General features: G+C 42.7%; 1 protein-coding gene and 1 non-coding gene across 2 annotated transcripts in view; one reads left to right on the forward strand and one right to left on the reverse strand.

The window, feature by feature from the left end:
• The window catches only part of LOC124592341 (division abnormally delayed protein-like), a 610,377-nt gene that overhangs the window by 86,032 nt on the left and 506,613 nt on the right, over window positions 1-17,732 (reverse strand). The gene's annotated exons all lie outside the window — the stretch shown is intronic.
• On the forward strand, window positions 16,739-16,813 carry Trnat-ugu. The gene has a single exon. It is a non-coding gene; the product is annotated as a tRNA-Thr (tRNA).

A 17,732-nucleotide genomic window follows, 5' to 3' on the forward strand; every position in this document is an offset into this window, starting at 1 on the left:
AATACACTAATGGCTATTAAAATTGCTACGCCACGAAGATGACGTGCTACAGACGCGAAATTTAACCGACAGGAAAAAGATGCTGTGATATGCAAATGATTAGCTTTTCAGAGCATTCACACAAGGTTGGCGCCGGTGGCGACACCTTGAAAAGTGGCTACACTGAGTCACAGCGCCAGAGATTGCGCCAAAGACTATTATTCCGCCGCCTCCACTGGGCAGTTGTAGTTCAGAGGTTGCCGTGGACAGTGCTTGTTGAGAGGATGTCGATAGCAGTACTAGCTGAAGGTATGTCATGTGCAGTTGTTCTGTTGGGTGAGACAGCAGATGTCGTTCGATTGGGGACGTTGCAATGATCACAGTGTATTTTTCGTGTATTTTTCGTCAGTATATATGAAGGTAACAAAAAAAATTTTTATTTCAAATTTCCTGAATAACAATGCCTCTTGGTCACAGATTCAGTCAACAAAGCGTCTGGCTTGTGTTCATGTATTAGACTGTAATTCTGGTTTCTATGTGCAATTATAGTATTTCTGGGTTTTTTTAAATTACTTCATTGTAAATGGTGTTTAAAATATCTTGTCGTATTGAGGAGGAACCGTGCCACATGTGTACGTTGAATCACACTTCCACATACAGAACAATTACACTTGTGCTTTGTTGTTTCGTAGCTTTTATAGTTGCTGGGGACTTAATGAATTAATTGTGTTAACGTAAATTTCCTTTCATTCTTTGTTGTTATTCTATGCAGTCAGATTGCGTACTAATACTACTAAGGGCCAACCGGTTACGAGACTTCGTAACCGGACATACAACTACTAAAAGAAAATTTGCATTTTATTTAATTAAGCCCCCATGCAACCTACAACATGCTGAAATGAGGAACGTTTCCAACTGATTTCTCATACAAAAACAGCAGTTGACCGGCGTTGCCTGGTGAAACGTTGTTGTGATGCCTCGTGTAAGGAGGTTGTGATTTATCGTATCGCGACACTGCTGCGCGCGTTAGTCGAGATCCAATGACTGTTAGCAGAATACGGAATCGGTGGGCTCAGGAGGGTAATACGGAACGCCGTGCTGGATCCCAACTGCCTCGTATCACTAGCAGTCGAGATAACAGGCATCTTATCCGCATGGCTGTAACGGATCGTGCAGTCACGTCTCGATCTCTCAGTCAACAGATGGGGACGTTTGCAAGACAACAACCATCTGCACGTACAGTTCGACGACGTTTGGAGGATCATGGACTATCAGCTCGGAGACCATGACTCCGGTTACCCTTGACGCTGCATCACGTTGGCACGTTGACGACTCCACGCTAGACGTTCCCTTCTGGAAGACGCATCAGAGGTACAAACACAGCATGTCTCCAACAATAAAGACCACTCTGCTGAAGCCTTCTGTACATCGTCTGCCTCGATACAAGTCAGATGCCAGTTGCTGTACAATACTAAGTCAAATAACGGTCCTCTCTTTCTGATGTCACACGTGATCGGCCCTGCCTTGGTGTCCAGATGCAGTTTCGGTCTCTCTAAACTGTCGCCATATCGGAGAAACAAAAGAACGATTCACATTAAACAATAGGGCCACGTAAGTTTGAGACTATCCTGCTTCCATTCTTCCTATTGCCCTCCACCGCAGAGAGTCTGGAAGCGTCTTTTCTGTGCCATAATGCACCGTCTGTGAGTGTGTACACAGCGATTGTGGACGTGGGACTACCAGGCGAACACTACCCCGTTTGACAGGTGGCCTGCCGTGGTTGTCCGTTGTCCACTGACAGGAATGCAATCTTCCGTGCACAACACGTTCGTACGGACATCTGTTGGCAGTTTGTATGATTATATCGTGAATTAGACACAAAACAAAGAAATCGCGGTTTGTTGTTTTTTATTTTGAACACCTGTGTAGTTACACTACTGACAATTAAAATCGCTACACCAAGAAGAAATGCAAATGATAAACGGGTATCCATTGGACAAATATATTGTACTGGAACTGACATGTGATTACATTTCCACGCAATTTAGGTGCATAGATCCTGAGAAATCAGTACCCAGAACAACCACCTCTGATACGCCTGGGCACTGAGTCAAACAGAGCTTGGATGGCGTGTGCAGGTACAGCTGCCCATGCAGCTTCAGCACGATACCACAGTTCATCAAGAGTAGTGACTGGCGTATTGTGACGAGCCAGTTGCTCGGCCACCATTGACCAGACGTTTTCAATTGGTGAGAGATCTGGAGAACATTTTCTGTATCCAGAAAGGCCCGTACAGGACCTGCAACATGCGGTCGTGTATTATCCTGTTGAAACGTAGGATTTCGCAGGGATCGAATGAAGGGTAGAGCCACGGGTCGTAACACATCTGAAACGTAACGTCCACTGTTCAAAGTGCCATCAATGCGAACAAGAGGTGATCGAGACGTGTAACCAATGGCACCCCATACCATAACGCCGGGTGATACACCAGTATGGCGATGACGAATACACGCTTCCAATGTGCGTTCACCGCGATGTCGCCAAACACGGATGCGACCATCGTGATGCTGTAAGCAGAACCTGGATTCATCCGAAAAAATGACGTTTTGCCCTTCGTGCACCCAGGATCGTCGTTGAGTACACCATCGCAGGCGCTGCTGTCTGTGATGCAGCGTCAAGGGTAACCACAGCCATGGTCTCCGAGCTGATAGTCCATGCTGCTGCAAACGTCGTCGAACTGTCCGTGCAGGTGGTTGTTGTCTTGCAAACGTCCCCATGACTCAGGAATCGAGACGTGGCTGCACGATCCGTTACAGCCATGCGCATAAGATGCCTGTCATCTCGACTGCTAGCGACACGAGGCCGTTGGGATACAGCACGGCGTTCCGTATTACCCTTCTGAACTCACCGATTCCATATTCTGCTAACAGTCATTGGATCTCGACCAACTCGAGCAGCAACGTCGCGATACGATAAACCGTAATCGCGATAGGTTCAAATGGCTCTGAGCACTATAGGACTTAACAGCTATGGTCATCAGTTCCCTAGCACTTAGAACTACTTAAACCCAACTAACCTAAGGACATCACACAACACCCAGTCATCACGAGGCAGAGAAAATCCCTAGCCCCGCCGGGAATCGAACCCGGGAATCCGGGCGCGGGAAGCGAGAACGCTACCGCACGACCACGAGCTGCGGACGTAATCCCGATAGGCTACAATCCGACCTTTATCAAAGTCGGAAACGTGATGGTACGCATTTCTCCTCGTTATACGTGGCATCACAACAACGTTTCACCAGACAACGCCGGTCAACTGCTGTTTGTGTATGAGAAATTGGTTGGAAACTTTCCTCATGTCAGCACGTTGTAGGGTTCGCCACCGGCGCCAACCTTGTGTGAATGCTCTGAAAAGCTAATCATTTGCATATCACAGCATCTTCTTCCTGTCGGTTAAATTTCGCGTCTGTAGCACGTCATCTCCGTGGTGTCGCAATTTTAATGGCTAGTAGTGTATGTTATACGCCGCCATGCAACACGCTATAGTTTTGAGCCCTGAAGCGGCAGACAGCTGCGAATATGTAAACATGAAGAATAAGGATGTATATTGTTAATGACATTTACTTTATTTAAAAGCTTTAAGAGTTCGCACATAAATATTTTGGAGGCATTACTTTTCTACAGGCCCAAGCATTTAAGTATTAAAAGCTGTAACTGATGCATTAAGGTTACTTGCCAGTGAATGGCTGTAAAAACAGTAATAATTTTCATGAAGTTTATGAGGGTCTAACAACATAATGTGAACTTTGAATACAAAGAAATTTTAGGAGAATGAAGGTGTTTTGAGGATGAAGATTTTGGTGTAATAATATTCAGTATAGCTTCCATATATACTTTATTATATAAACATTTATGTCGGTCAGTAATTTATAATTTTTCCTGCCAGTCTACGTTTGAAGTCTATACACTTATTAACTACTTTTCCTAGATGCTTAAAACTTTGTGCACACATTTATGACATGGTTATCTAAAAATGGTTCAAATGGCTCTGAGCACTATGGGACTCAACCACTGAGGTCATTAGTCCCCTAGAACTTAGAACTAGTTAAACCTAACTAACCTAAGGACATCACAAACATCCATGCCCGAGGCAGGATTCGAACCTGCGTCCGTAGCGGTCTTGCGGTTCCAGACTGCAGCGCCTTTAACCGCACGGCCACTTCGGCCGGCGGTTATCTAAAATGTACACTACAATCAACGGATTTCAATCAATAGTTTTTATACTATAAACACATAAATTAGACACTCAAAATTAAGATAATTTTTTATAATTAATACGGGTATATTTTTCCTCTTGGTGATAGTAGGCTGGTGTCTGTAGCCTATTTTTCTCCAAATGGTAGACTGAAATATCACAAAAAAATTTCAGATCTCTAGCTCAAATAGGTTTTTTTTCCATAAAATAAGCTTGTCATAAAATTTTATTCTTGGGAAATTCAGTTTAGAGGTACACGTCTCTTGTTCTTAAAGCCCACCAGTTACATAATATTCGTGGTTTGTGTGTTCCTCATCTTCTCTCTTCCTTTTCTTGCTTCTCTGTGCTATTCTGCCCTCTTTGGTTGCCTCAAGGGCCCATTTTTCGTGCGGAATTTTTCGTTTCACTGCTTCCCTGTTTGCTTCCTGACTTGGTGAGTGACTTTCCATTTTGATTCTTGGGAAAGTCAGTTGTTACCTCTGTTGTTCTTAAAGCCCTCCAGTTACATAATATTCGTGGTTTGTGTGTTCCTCATCTTCTCTCTTCCTTTTCTTGCTCCTCTGTGTTATTCTGCCCTCTTTGGTTGCCTCAGGAGCCCATTTTTCGCGCGGAATTTTCGTTTCACGTCTTCCCTGTTTACTTTCCGACTTGGTCAGTGACTTTGCATTGCATGCGACTCCGCTGCGCTCCGCTTGCTAGCTGTCCCGTTACAACGGGACAAGTCCAAACAAGTGACGGTGAGAGAATCGCATAAATTAGACACATCGCGAACGCATAAATTACCCTAACTCCTCGCTGCCTTCACCTACAAGCTTCAAACTTATGACACCGCCAAGCGACCACCGACCTTAGTACTTGATATCAATTTCAACTTGATACACGCTTACTTTCCCTGGGAAAAACGCTCTCAAAGACGTAAATACAAACCGAAAAACGGATTAAAGGAACTCAGAGAAAAACTGTTTTTTCGTCTTATATAATTGTAAATCGAACACTTTCCGTTACTTTCCTTCAACTATATTGTGAAACCTTGTTTCTCTCCGCGTCTCACGCTTCTAGGTCAACGCAAATAATAATGACGCCATTTGACTAATGACGCCATTTGACATCCGACAGCAGCGGAAACACGATCGTTGCCGCATACCGACACACATTTAAATTTGTTTTTAAAGATGTTCCCGATGTCCGAATCGATTCATTTAACTACCATTTTGTTCACAAAACGCTGAGTATTGATTTAAGATGGAAAAAGAAAATTCGAATTTTTCAAGCAGATTCACTAGCAAGTGGCCTTAAGTTCACAGCAAACAAAATCTATATTCGTTTCTTTTTTCATATTTCTTATATTGTGTTTAGCGGAGTGGTAACGTGCTCGCCTCCCATGCAAGCGGGGCCGGGGTTCGGTTCCCGGCTGGGTTGGAGATTTTCTCCGCTCAGGGACTGGGTGTTCTGTTGTCCTCGTCATCAGTTCGTCCTCATCACCGGCGCACAAACTGCCCAACGTGGCGTCGAATGAAATATGACTTGCACTTGGCGGCCGAACTTCCCCGATTAGGGGCCCCCCGGCCACCGATGCCACACGCTCATTTCATATTTATTGTGGTGTGCCAAATTCTTTCTTCATATTATTCATTGTCTTCTCACTATACCAAGACAATCACACGATGTCTCTTTCCAGTGCTTTTGAAGGTTGCTTCCTTCGTGTGAACGTATGTTTTTGGTAAATGTATCTGTATTTTATGTGCTATTACATTATTTCGAAACACCAGCAACTGTACTTTCGCCATTACGTAGCTAGCCTTCAATCAATTAGTGCGCGGAAGCATCTGGTTGTCTCCCACTGGCAGAAGATATAAAAAGTTGGATCTGACAACTTGTCAGACTGCGAAGACAGTTTACTTTCGGAACTTCTCATGTGGCAGTGACTTCAGAGTAATGAGTGAACTTTCACAAGTTTTTCTTTAAGTCAGGTGACTGTTTCGATCAATGTGCGTTTGCATTAAAGAAATTTCTAATTTATTTATGTCTCTAAAACATTTATATATTTATTGCAAATTACGTGAGGAATTAAGAGATTCACACTTTTATCCGAATTACGTGTCACAAGCAATTTTAAATGGCGGCCTGATTACCACTACATTATCAGCCATGATTGTTGATGGGCTCAAATATTTCGCACCTCGCTTACTCCGTTTTAGTCTGTGCGGTGCGTTAATGCTCTTGAAAACCACTAGAAAACCGTGGCAGAGAAATACCTGGAATAGAATACTAAACTGAATAGACAGCCTAGCGAAAAAATATTTTTATTACTTTTTGTGGATTTTGGTTCATCTCATGTTTTTGGAAACACTATACGCATAAATCCTATGATGATTCTGGTATTACGTAACTTTTTTACAACTAAACAACTGGCAAAACGCATGTATTTGTAATGAAAGTGATTTAACTTTTTAATAATAAAAACGGTGTTATTGAGAAATAAACGGGTACATACCTCTCTACCACATATGGATTACGTCTATTGGCTTACATTTCCTCTCTCTCTCTCTCTCTCTCTCTCTCTCTCTCTCTCTCTATCTATCTATCTATCTCACCCTCTCTTTCTCTTCCTTTAAGCGCCTAATATATACTGAAGCGCCAAACAAGCTGTTGTAGGCATGCGTATTCAAATACAGAGACATGTAAACAAAGGACAAACTGTTCTTGTTCACTGCACTACACAACTGTTTGTGATAGTGTTTACCAGTTACTGTTATATTGCCACGCCAGAAGAACAAAGTGAGTGACGTTACACAACATTTTCGTGCAAACATCAGTCCAGCTTCAAAAGTGACATCGCCTCTTACTAAGTTTACTCCTCTTCCACAGGATGACCACAGTATTTACGAAAAAATGGTTCAAATGGCTCTGAGCACTATGGGACTTAACATCTATGGTCATCAGTCCCCTAGAACTTAGAACTACTTAAACCTAACTAACCTAAGGACAGCACACAACACCCAGTCATCACGAGGCAGAGAAAATCCCTGACCCCGCCGGGAATCGAACCCGGGAACCCGGGCGCGGGAAGCGAGAACGCTACCGCACGACCCAGTATTTACGGAAAGACTATTTAGTATCAATCTGACCTTATTGTAAAGTTGTTTTTGTAATGCCATTTAGCCTGAAGATGAGGTTTAACCCTCGAAACATGTCGCTAAATAAATAAGTAATACAATAGTTGACAAAGTTTGTAACTGGTAGCGGTAATTTAAAAAAAAACTTTACAGTGGTCTGTTTTTAAATATCTGAATAATTTACTTTAGCTCACCATAACTTGTGTGTCCGCCTCGGCAGCTCAGCAATGAGTCCGGCTGACTGCTAGACGGAAGTCCCGGGTTCTATACCCGATACTGCCAAGTGTTTTTCTTTGGTGGGAGGTCTGGTATTGGGTTCACTTAGCTTCTTCAGGCCAACTGAGAAGCTACGCGACCGATTAGTTGCGGTTCCAGGGTGAAGTAGCACGACAACGACCCAAAAAGCGGTGTGCTGACGCCAAGCTCTTCCGTACCGCAGCCAGTGACGCCATTCGCATAGCATGACATGGCGCTCGGTCGGTTCCGAGTGGAACGTCAGGGCCAGAACGCAGAACTTTACCTTTCCTTTTCATCACACATTCTTTCAATCTCTTCATCGCCTGTGAAGCTAGTTGGCACTTAAACTTGTACTACTGCACTGGCTTTGTGTCTATCTTGGCTGTAGTAATGCGTTCACAATGCTCGTGATTGTAGCTGACCCGCACTCCTATTTTCTTATTTATTATTAGTCCTACTTTTGCATTACCCCTATCAGATTCTGCGCTGATAACCCTGTACTGAGCTGATCACACGTCCTTCCTGTCACCACATTTCATTAATTCTCATATCTAACTTGAACATATACAGTTTTGTTTTCAAATACTCTAACCTACCTAACCGATTAAAAGATCTCACAAAGCTCAACTTAATATGTAGAGGTGACAATAGAATGTTTTTGTATCGACTAGGTTCTTGTCCAAAAGGAAGAAGAACCAAAGAGCTTATCGTAGTGGGTACGATATATTAACCAGTGCACCCAGTTCCACTTAAATTTCAACATATTAATAATTGGAAAAGGAATGGACAAGGTACAGGGACACAGTACTAGAAGTGGCTAAAGAATGTCTTGGAACAGTAGTGTGTAAAAGTAGGAGGAAGCAAACAGCTTGGTGGAATGACACAATCAAGGCAGCCTGTAAAAGGAAAAAGAAGGCGTATCAAAAATGGCTACATACTAGAACTCAGGTAGACAGAGAAAGTTATGTTGAAGAAAGAAACAAAGCCAAACAGATAATTGCAGCATCCAAGAAGAAATCGTGGGAAGACTTTGGAAACAGGTTGGAGACATTGGGTCAAGCTGCTGGAAAACCATTCTGGAGTGTAATTAGCAGTCTTCGAAAGGGAGGTAAGAAGGAAATGACAAGTATTTTGGACAGGTCAGGAAAACTGCTGGTGAATCCTGTGGATGCCTTGGGCAGATGGAGGGAATATTTTGAAGAGTTGCTCAATGTAGGTGAAAATACGATCAGTAATGGTTCAGGTTTCGAGGTAGAATGGGATAGGAATGATGATGGAAATAGGATCACGTTTGAGGAAGTGGAGAAAATGGTCAATAGATTGCAGTGCAATAAAGCAGCTGGGGTGGATGAAATTAAGTCGGAACTCATCAAGTACAGTGGAATGTCAAGTCTTAAATGGCTACACAGGATAATTGAAATGGCCTGGGAGTCGGGACAGGTTCCATCAGACTGGACAAAAGCAGTAATCACACCAATCTTTAAACATGGAAACAGAAAAGATTGTAACAACTACAGAGGTATCTCTTTAATCAGCGTTGTGGGTAAAATCTTCTCAGGTATTGTTGAAAGGAAAGTGCGAGTATTAGTTGAGGACCAATTGTATGAAAATCAGTGTGGGTTTAGGCCTCTTAGAGGTTGTCAGGACCAGATCTTTAGCTTACGACAAATAATGGAGAAGTGTTATGAGTGGAACAGGGAATTGTATCTATGCTTTATAGATCTAGAAAAGGCATATGACCGGGTTCCTAGGAGGAAGTTATTGTCTGTTCTACGAGATTATGGAATAGGAGGCAAACTTTTGCAAGCAATTAAAGGTCTTTACATGGATAGTCAGGCAGCAGTTAGAGTTGACGGTAAACTGAGTTCATGGTTCAGAGTAGTTTCAGGGGTAAGACAAGGCTGCAACCTGTCTCCACTGTTGTTCATATTATTTATGGATCATATGTTGAAAACAATATACTGGCGGGGTGAGATTAAGATATGTGAACACAAAATAAGCAGTCTTGCATATGCGGATGACTTAGTTGTGATGGCAGATTCGATTGAAAGTTTGCAAAGTAATATTTCAGAGCTAGATCAGAAATGTAAGGACTATGGTATGAAGATTAGCATCTCCAAAACGAAAGTAATGTCAGTGGGAAAGAAATATAAACGGATTGAGTGCCAAATAGGAGGAATAAAGTTAGAACAGGTGGACGGTTTCAAGCACTTAGGATGCATATTCTCACAGGATGGCAACATAGTGAAAGAACTGGAAGCGAGGTGTAGCAAAGCTAATGCAGTGAGCGCTCAGCTACGATCTACTCTCTTCTACAAGAAGGAAGTCAGTACAAAGACTAAGTTATCTGTGCACCGTTCAATCTTTCGACCAACTTTGCTATATGGGAGCGAGAGCTGGGTGGATTCAGATTACCTTATCAACAAGGTTGAGGTTACGGATATGAAAGTAGCTAGGATGACTGCAAGTACTAGTAGATGGGAACAATGGCAGGAGGGTGTCCACAATGAGGAAATCAAAGAAAAACTGGGAATGAACTCTATAGATGTAGCAGTCAGGGCGAACAAGCTTAGATGGTGGGGTCATGTTACACGCATGGGAGAAGCAAGGTTACCCAAGAGACTCATGGGTTCAGCAGTAGAGGGTAGGAGGAGTCGGGGCAGACCAAGGAGAAGGTACCTGGATTCGGTTAAGAATGATTTTGAAGTAATAGGTTTAACATCAGAAGAGGCACCAATGTTAGCACTGAATAGGGGATCATGGAGGAATTTTATAAGGGGGCTATGCTCCAGACTGAACGCTGAAAGGCATAATCAGTCTTAAATGATGATGATGATGATGATGAATAATTGAATTAGCATATGAGACTTACAAAGGCTATTTTTTTTTTCAACTTCTGATCGGTCGCTAAATGGAAACCACAGTGAAATATTTTATTCGTAACATTTACCTACGCATTCCAGCTACTTCTCCATATAATCGTCACTCCGACTTAGGCATTTGTCGTAGCGTGGTACCAGCTTTCCATACCTTCGTCATACAAAGCAGCCACCAATGCTTTCCGCCGTCTCACAGACAGCGGTTCATGTGAGCGAGGAGATGGAAATCAAAGAGAGCCAACTCCGGGATGTGAGGTGGGTGATCAAACACTTCCCATCGAAAACACTGTAGGAGCGTCTTTGTTGTACATGCAGTGTGCGATCGAGCATTGCCATGACAGAGACGCTTGACAGTTATATTATGTGGGTTGAATGAAATCAGGCGTAGCCCTCTGGCATGAAGAAATCGAATCACAGCCTTTGACGGGAGTTTCTATAACTCTAGGCATCTCTACGTGATTACTGTGCACTCAGAACTGAGAAGTGCAACGTGACGTGATCTACGGGCATACTAGAGACTCTTCGGGGCCACCACCCGCACCAGCCAGCCCGCACGCTATTCGTTCGTTTTTTTCGTCAGTCGACTTTCCTATGTAGCGCGGGAGTCCGCGTCATCGTATTTTAATGGGAGAGATTCTTCAGTACAAGCAAACGAGCATAACCGCCCTTAATGATCTTCAATCTGTTATGCAAGCGTTGTCTGTTTGTCCTAGATCTGACTATCCTACTTTGCACACGCTGTACAAAATATTTGCTTTTCTACCTGCATCTATTGCAACAGTACAAAGAAGTTTTTCAACATTGCGGCGTACAAAGACATGGCTGAGGTTGACAGTAAAGGAGGTTTGACTTAATGGTTCAAACGGCTCTCAGCACTATGGGACTTAACTTCTGAGATCATCAGTCCCCTAGAACTTAAAACTACTTAAACCTAACTAACCTAAGGACATCACACACATCCATTGCCGAGGCAGGATTCGAACCTGCGACTGTAGCGGTCGTGCGGTTCCAGACTGTAGCGCCTAGAACCCCTCGGTCGCCGCCGACTTAATGGCTTAGCTCTGTTGAACACTCACCCCGACATTGATTTTCCTATTGACGATGTATTTAAGCAATTTGCCAGAAAGAATAGGCGCACATTTAAGGAACCACAGTTGCAACTTTTTTATATCGTAAGATGGCATTGTCTTGTATATGTGTATAAGCAGTTTAAATAGAACTGTTGTGGCTTGGCAAGACAGCCAAGCCACTATGAGGAAGCCGAAAGGCACGCGTTTAAGCTCACGCAGGCTGGCGTGAGGTCTGGAACAGGACAAGGTAATTAATATAGCCAATAACGTACGTAGCTGCTGGAATACTTAACTTTAATCCACAATTGGTGAACATCGCTCGTGACGGTACATGTTTTACAGCATCAATAGTAACTGGTAATGGCGCCTTGCTAGGTCGTAGCAAATGACGTAGCTGAAGGCTATGCTAACTATCGTCTCGGCAAATGAGAGCGTAATTTGTCAGTGAACCATCGCTAGCAAAGTCGGCTGTACAACTGGGGCGAGTGCTAGGAAGTCTCTCTAGACCTGCCGTGTGGCGGCGCTCGGTCTGCAATCACTGATAGTGGCGACACGTGGGTCCGACGTATACTAACGGACCGCGGCCGATTTAAAGGCTACCACCTAGCAAGTGTGGTGTCTGGCGGTGACACCACAGAACTTCCTTCAGCTTTGCATGTGGCTTGATTATTTTTTTATTACGGTAAAAGTAAAGGTAGCTCAAAATATCTTTAGTGCCCCCTCCTTGAGGTTTTTCTCTATCCGCCACTGTTCCGTATACCATTAAAAATTACAAAATTTGCGTTTTCTTAATTATTCAGCGTTGAATGTGAAACAGCTGTGGATGATACAGCTCTTCGTTTTCATATTAGGATTCAGAACACTAAAAACCACAAAACGGAGCAATTTTCATTAAACATATTTTTTTCTCAGTGTTGGACCTTGTAATGGTACTTGAATTACGTAACCATTACGGCACCTCACCTGAACCTCTCGATACCAGTAATATTCTACTGTGTTTCTGTAAAGTAGTTGACATATTTCTGAGACAACATTCAGATTTGATTTCATTTGTGATACATCGATATGTTTATATTGCAATGATATTATTCTTATGTGTATTCTTTCTTTTGTCACTATGATCTTTGATGTACTTGTAACTCTGATTTTTGGTCGCGTAAGCGAATATTAGTTAGTTGTTAACTTGTTAGAGAGTCGGACCTTGAAAAGGTCAAGTGTTGGACGTCATGTTGGAAAGACGCATAACGTAGTCCGCTTATAAAATGTGAACTTTAACAGTGACTGTGAGAGAGATGTTTTTAAGTATGTTTTGTAATGTGAAGTGATGTTTTGTGTTTACGTGATATTGCAATAAAATGCAAGTAAAAAAAAGTGCAATTTAAATTTGGAGTGCTGATTATTTTTTTACATCACCATAGTCCAGTAAAAGTATAAGCTTCAAGAATGGTTTGTGAAGCGTATCTACAAAACTTTTGAATAAAGCAGGATAAAAACTGGGCCTCTTTGCATCCGAGCTTGGAATCATAACCACCTAGATTTTCAACGTTTGAGCCATGATTTTACGACGAGACTAGCGTGGGAAACACAAACAGATGAGTGCCTAGTTTTTTCATTATTACATGAAATGACTATTAACTGTGCTCTAATGACACCTGCCACATAATATGACTGTTGTTGCCCGATAATGCAGTATTTAGCAGCGTGAGCAACACCACAATCGTTATTAAAATTTTGACCTTTGTTGTGGTAGGGTTGTTAGAACCTTGAGATTCAAACGGTTCAAATGGCTCTAAGCAGTATGGGACTTAACATCTGAGGTCATCAGTCCCCTAGAATTAGAACTACTTAAACCTAACTAACCTACGGACATCACACACATCCATGGCCGAATCATTATTCGAACCTGTGACCGTAGCGGCAGCGCGGTTCCAGACTGAAGAGCCTAGAACCGTTCGGGAATATTGATATTATACCGCCAACAGTTGTCTCGTAATGTTGTTGATTCATATACATGAAAAAGCAATTTACACACGTGTAATGGAGAATACATTACTCTTTAAAATTTCTCAGAACATTAGAAGATGGTATCGTACAGGGACCCGAGCCAGAAACCTTCCCTTTCACAGTCTATGCTCTTTACTGGCTGTGCTACCCCGGGGCGACTCGCGACCCACCCTTGGAACTTTGACTTCTGTCAGTACCTCTCGTTCTTTACAAGATACACAGAAGTTTCTCTCACACAGGTTACAGGACTGGCGCTCCTGGATTAGAGGATATTGCAGTGAAAGGCTTGGACACGGCCTAGGCCCTATGAAACTGCATTTAAAATGAATCTTTCGTTCTGTGCCGGAGTGTGCGCCGTTTAGAAACTTGCTAAGCAGATTAAAACTGTGAGGGTAAGTTGTGAGTCGCACTCGGCTAGCTCAGTTTTGTAGAGGTATTGCCAGAGTAAGACAAGGTCCGGGTTCCAATTCTTGTCCAAACATGGTTTTCTTGTCTGGTTTGATGCAGTCCGCCCGAATTCGTCCTTCATTTGCTCAAATATAGTATAATTCCTCCACTGTACTTCGTGGTCACCAACTTCGAACTTAATTTTATCGCTGATCTGATTTTTGCTACTCTCTACTTTCGTCTTTCTTCAGTTTACTCTCGAGTCACAGTGTGTGCTCATTAGACTGTTCATTCCATTCAGCATCTCCTGTAATTCTTTCTCACTTTCACTGAGGGTAGTAATGTCATCAATGAATCAAAGATACCAATACCCTTTCATTCAGAATTTTAATCCTCCCCCACCTTTCTAACCCCAGGTCTTCGTTCCTGGTCTTCTGATTAATAAAGTTAGAAAGTTTCAAAACGCGCGCACTTTGCTGTAGAGTGAAATGATCATTGCTACTCTTTGCTTAAAGCTCACAAGCCTATGGTCCAGTCCGATATGTCGAAATCTATCCAGAAATTTTTCACGTGCGAAGAACACACCAAAAGGTGCAAAGGCGCACTGTAAATATATTTTTTAAAAAACGTGGAAGTTACTCTTTGCCGCACGAAGAACCACTTAGAGCAGGGGTTTGTACAGCCTTTCCTGCCTTGTGCGGAACCGGCGAATAAGCAGATGCAGCCGTGACAAGAGAACGCAGTGCTGCTTAGCGCGAAATCCGCAGTTCACACACGCGAATTTTAAGCACTTTTATGTGTAATTGTTACAAAAGCGACTACCAGAGGAAAGGAAATGTAGGCAGTGTATGATATTACATTACAGACGACTTCCGTCAATCGGGTTTTTAAACTGTTGACAGTAATTATTTTATAACAACTCCTGTAACACGGTTCTTATGATAATTTTAGGTAAAGTAGATTTTGCCAACTTCTTTATTCCGTGATCGTCACAAAAATGGAAAGTAACTACTAGATGACTAAAACGAACATCTTCCTTACACCATTCACACCTATTAAAAGAAATATTACTCCATTCAGGCATTTCACAGTAATTACTAGTTCTATTTAGACAGAATTGAGATGGTATAAGAAATGGTTGTGGCCGTTGTTCTACATATTGAGCTGCATACTAGGCATATTTGATCAAATTCAAAAAAAGTGTTGATGCGAATTGACAATGCACAAATGACTTTAGTTTAACGATAATGTTGCGCTGATAAACCTGAAATGACAAACAGCTATCAGAACTTATATTTTCCAATTTTCTGAAAAATACTTTGCGCTGATGAAAAATTTCCTCGAGAGGCTGAATCACACTATTAGTTCCGGATGGTACCCGAAATATATTAACAGTCATTCGTCGCTCTCCTAAAGACAGAGGCGTCGTTATGTCCACAACAAGAGTCCAACAAAAGCAATTAATTATTTCTTCAACTGGTAAAAAGACGTTCCGGATGTAGTATTGAAAATTATTCTCTCCTATTTTTTCCAGGTTTTGCTACATTGATTATAAGATTTATGTAACTAAACAGTTTTTTTTTCAATTTTTTTCCTATTTTGCCTAGAGGTCCCCGAAAACAGATTAAAGCTCGCTAATGCTTCAAAAGTGCGCAACAAACTTCACTCGAAATGATAAAGTGCGGCTCGCACGTAGTTCTTGCACAAAACCTGCCTGACTGACTTGGTGAACGACATTTTAGAGGATAGCAAGAACCTTTGTCTTCACATTAGCTACAAATTTCTCTATAATATTACCTATTAGTCACACGTTCTGTGCTGTACAAGATTACTTGAAGCAACCTTCGTAAGTCTATGTCTTCCTTTCGTGTAATTTCCTGAATCCGTTTAACCAGGTTGAAGAAACATGGAAATCAGCAGCATTCATCTCATTCACAATTCAGAGGTCCCAGTCTCGTAGATCTCCCACAGTAATGCTGCACTGACACTCACAAGTAGTTCAGATTAGTTTCTGATTCACACTTTTGCGATCTACATTTTGGCGCATATTTCATACTTTGTGTATATCTTTGTTCCATTTATGCAATTTACATTCAGATTTTACGGAACTAAACTGGCTTTGCACACTGCTAAACTTTAAGTTTTCTCTCTCTGCTTCGTTTAACCAAAACAACTGCAGCCTTTTCTTTGCCACTTAAAGCTAATATTGTACATGTTTTGTTTGGGCTGGGAAGGTTCAAAACGGCTCTAGGCACTATGAGACTTAACATCGGAGGTCATCAGTCCCCTAGACTTAGAACTACAACACACACATCCATGCCCGAGGCAGGATTCGAACCTACGACCGTAGAGGCAGCACGGTTCCGGACTGAAGCGCCTAGAACCGCCCGGTCACAGCGGCCGGCGGCTGGGAAGGTACTACAGTTTTGTTCTGGACAGTAATTAGCTAGCACAAGTATCGTCATTCAAACCACAATTCACGACATTTTCAGAGGCATTTTCTGGTTCTTCTAATTATTCTCCCACAATTTGTAACAAAATGTCGACATCATTCGAATGAATGTCAAAGAAATTAACAAACAAATAACACATATGTAGCTATATATGACGGTAGTATCTGTTCCCGAAAGAACAGTTACCGTGGATGACCATGCAGCTTCGCTAGAAATGAAATGATAATTAAATGAGTATGCGTATGATGGGCAAACATCTATTAGGCGCACTACGAATGTAGTGGTGTGGACATGTCGGGAATGTGGATCTCACGGGAAGCGTGCAAGGGATAAGTCCCTGCAGACGCACTATCCTCTGCGCCCGCGGTGGCCCAGATGGATAGAGCGTCTGCCATGTAAGCAGGAGATCCCGGGTTCGAGTCCCGGTCGGGGCACACATTTTCAACATGTCCCCAATGAAGTACATCAACGCCTGTTTGCAGCTAGGGTGTGCATTTAATTATCATTTCACATATGTAGATCTTCAGGAGAAGTAGGTGATTTCGACTGCATACCACATTCTTCGTATTCCATCTTTACAAGGTTAAAATCATTAACTGGATTCCACATTACTGTGAGACTCTGGAACCTGCACTAAGACAGATACTACACTACTGGCCATTGAAATTGCTACACCACGTAGTTGACGTGCTACAGACGCGAAATTCAATCGACAGGAAGAAGATGCTGTCATATGTAAATGATTAGCTTTTCAGAGCATCCACACAAGGCTGGCGCCGATGGCGACACCTACAACGTGCTGACATGAGGAAAGTTTCCAACCGATTTCTCATGCACAAACAGCAGTTGACCGGCGTTGTCTGGTGAAACGTTGTTGTGATCCCTCTTGTAAGGAGGAGAAATGCGTACCATCACGTGTCCGACTTTGATAAAGGTCGGATTGTAGCCTATCGCGATTGCGGTTTATCGTATCGCGACAATGCTGCTCGCGTTGGTCGAGATCCAATGACTGTTTAGCAGAATTTGGAATCGGTGTGTTCAGGTGCGTAATACGGAACGCCATGCTGGATCCAAACGGACTCGTATCACTAGCAGTCGAGATGACAGGTATCTTATCCGCAGGGCTGTAACGGATCGTGCAGCCACGTCTCGATCTCTGAGTCAACAGATGGGGACGTTTGCAAGACAACAACCATCTGCACGAACAGTTCGACGACGTCTGCAGCAGCATGGACTCTTAGCTCGGAGACCATGGTTGCGGTTACCCTTGACGCTGCATCACAGACAGGAGCGCCTGGGATGGTGTACTCAACGACTAACCTGGGTGCACGAATGGCAAATTGTCATTTTTTC

The sequence above is a fragment of the Schistocerca americana genome, chromosome 2, assembly GCF_021461395.2.
Source record: "Schistocerca americana isolate TAMUIC-IGC-003095 chromosome 2, iqSchAmer2.1, whole genome shotgun sequence".
Taxonomy (NCBI): domain Eukaryota; kingdom Metazoa; phylum Arthropoda; class Insecta; order Orthoptera; family Acrididae; genus Schistocerca; species Schistocerca americana.